Source organism: Pavona decussata, unplaced genomic scaffold (assembly GCF_977016875.1).
Source record: "Pavona decussata unplaced genomic scaffold, jaPavDecu1.1 SCAFFOLD_371, whole genome shotgun sequence".
NCBI classification, from domain to species: domain Eukaryota; kingdom Metazoa; phylum Cnidaria; class Anthozoa; order Scleractinia; family Agariciidae; genus Pavona; species Pavona decussata.
In genome coordinates this window covers 396,768-400,016 of record NW_028145747.1, presented here as the reverse complement: position 1 = coordinate 400,016, position 3,249 = coordinate 396,768, and the positions used below count along the sequence as shown (strand labels likewise).

The 3,249-nt window shown below is 35.7% G+C and overlaps 1 pseudogene; it reads left to right on the top strand.

The window, feature by feature from the left end:
- The first annotated feature begins 665 nt into the window (after positions 1 to 665).
- On the top strand, positions 666 to 2,407 carry LOC146452333 (uncharacterized; annotated as a pseudogene).
- Positions 2,408 to 3,249: the final 842 nt, after the last annotated feature.

Here is a 3,249-nt window from a genome sequence, read left to right as displayed (position 1 = left end):
TCTATAAGGTTGCCATACTTTCCAAAGATGTGTTGAATTTAGTACTCAGCTGTGCTACACTGGTTTAAACAACGTATTACATTGTTACAGATTATGGAATTGATAAATTTCTTCTTTTATATAATTGTCTTGTAGTTACCTTCTTCATGCCACTGAATTCCCTTATACAATAGATTACGGCTGCATGAAGATGTACCTCAGGCGGACACAACCGAATCCAGCATAAACATTTAGGCTGCATGCTGTGACAGTTAAATGAGTTAGCGATGTTCTTGAATGCTTTTTTTAATGCTTGGGTAAAACGTCTTAAAAGAAACGATGCATTTTGATCGTATTGCCGTGACTGTTTACTTTCTAGCGGCAACTAAATGGGTGTCAAATGTCAAATTTTAAATGTTTAGACAAGAACATTTGGGCTGCATCCTGTGAGTTGTTATTCTTGCTTAGGGGCACGCAAGGTCGAAAGCACAGACATTCAGTAAAATCACAAACATTTGAGCTGTATCCTGTGTTAATACAGTGGACATTGCATGGAAGCCTTGGTTAGGCACACGCAACATAAAAACATGAGCATTAGTGTAGAGTTTTCATCAACTGAACAAACCTTTATCCAAATTACTGTGCTTAAATCATGGCCAATCATTTTCTTGATGACCGTGCCTTAGATGGACATGAGCTTGATGAAATTTGACGGGACTATTTCTCAACAAGTAATAGAGGTTTGGAAATGCCAGAACTTAGCAACAGCAGTGATAGCGAGGTCTCCAAAGGCGAGGTCAACTAAAGTGACGCTCTTCCTTCCAGTTCCACAGATTTTAAGACAAATCAGCAGCCCGCTAAAAAACTTTTTAGAGCGTAGTTGTGGTTGTCATTATGGGAAAAATCAAGGTCCTTGTAGCAGTTCGTTTGATTTTGAACAATTGTTTGAACACCTAATCCAGTGCACTGAACTTTCATCAACAGAACTTGACCTTGTCATGCAACGTGCATTAGCGAGTCACCTAAATTTACCTTCTGGAAAAAAACGCTGTAGGATGAATAATTTCTTTCGAGGTCAACAAGTATGTAAAAACACGTTCATGTTTGTTTTTTGCATTGACGAAACACGATTGAAAAACATTAAGAGCCATCTTAAACAGTTAATTACCTTGAAAACACGCTAACACTTCTCGTTTGCCACACAATGTGCTATCACATGGAACAATAAACCATGTGGTGACATTTATAAAGAATATGGCAACGGAACAAGGAATTAGTCTTCCTGGAAGAGTTCCAAACTATAAGGATTTGAAGGTGCAGCTCCTTCCCTATCTGAAACCAAGGCATCTGTTTGGCGACGTTTCCAAAAGACCTCAGAAGATGAACATTTGAAGGGTACAACTTATGCAAAATTTGTCGCCCTCTGGAACACACTAACACCATAAGTGTGATAATGACTCCCGCCTCTGACCTTTGCAGCCTGTGTCAGCTTAACAACACCAAGATAACGAGAAATGTTAATGTGAGAGACGAAGAAAAGTTAAACTGCCTTCACGAGCAAGAGAAACATTTGCAGGAGGCAAAATCTGAAGGTACATTTATGAAACAAAACATTGCAAACTGCAAAGAGGCCTTACAGGGTAGTGGGGTCACTCTCTTGACAAGAAGACCCAGTTGTTCCTTTAAAGGAACAGTACATTATTCCTATGATTATGCCCAACAAGTTCATATCCCCTCAAATCCACAACAACCCGGTCCTATATATTTCAAAACACCACAGAAATGCGGCCTGTTTGGGATATGTTGTGGGGGTATTCCTAGGCAGGTTAATTACCTTATTGACGAGTCTGTTGCCTGCGGGAAGGTGCTAATTCTACCATTAGCTATTTGCATGACTTTTTAAACTCGCATGGGGTAGGGGAAACTAACGCACAAATAAATGCCGATAACTGCAGGGGTCAAAACAAGAACAACTATGTAATCTGGTATTACTGCTGGCGAGTTCTATGCGAAAGGCATGACTCTGTATTGTACTCGTTTTTCCTTATCACTATAATGTTCAGTAACACTTTCTTGGCTTTGACATGCAAAATTTTACAAAGCATTGCAAAGTATTTTTTGAATTTATTGTAGCACGAAATCTATACTGAACTAATGCTGTGTAAAAAATTGTGCATAGGTGTTGGCAATTAAAGAATACAATACAAGAAATGTAAATTATACAAACTAATATCTTTAATTCGCAATACATTTTCTGGTTCCCTCATTGCAAAACATAACTATTACATGTTATTTCTTGCAGACACTCATTATCAATCTCCTGATGAAAATTGCAAAGATACTGCAGAAACACTACAAAATGAAGCAGCATTACCTGAAGAACACACAATATCGCAGCTACCACACAAAGATAAAGCTCCATTTATAACATATGTAAAAAATGAAAGCCCAGTAAAGAAGTCGAAAAAAGGATATGCATACTTTAACTTCAAGTTACAGAATCAATCATGTACTATAGATGGAGTATTGTCTGATAACTCAATGCAGAATATATTAAGTAAAACAGAAGAAACACAAAAAGCAGTAAGATTGTCTAACTACGGATTAAAAAGACAATTAGATGAACAAAATCCAGATGCTGTTGTAGTAAATAAACGTACAAAGATAGACTATATTAATAATTGTAATCTTGACTTCCAAAAAATAGCAGAAAAGAAAACAATGAAAATGGCAGAGATACACACTCTACCAGAATATTCCAGTTACAGTAACTGGAGAAATCAGCAACAAATCAGAAAAAAACTGTAAGTACAAGTAACTCTGCTTTAGTAAAAATAGAATGTAAAATAGGTGATGAAACTGACTCTATAAATATGACAGTATGGGGTAATGGTATAGACAATATAGCAAATAAGGGGACATATATTATCCATAATGTAAGAATAAAAAGCTATCAAGGAAACAAATATTTATCTACTACTTTTGATTCAATAATTTCTCCAACAACTCAAATAAAAAACATTCTACCATCATTATATACAAAACTAGAAACAGATAATATACTCCATGCATTAGAAAGAGACTGTGTAAGTGAATTTAGCTTCTTTTATCAATGTAAAAATTGTTCAAAAAAAATTCCAGAATGTCAACCTAAACTAATACAATGTAATGTATGTAATGTCAAACAAATAATGAAAAAAGATGATCAACGTACTGTATCTGCAAAACTAATATTCAGGAAAACAATTTATCTCTTACAATATTTTAACC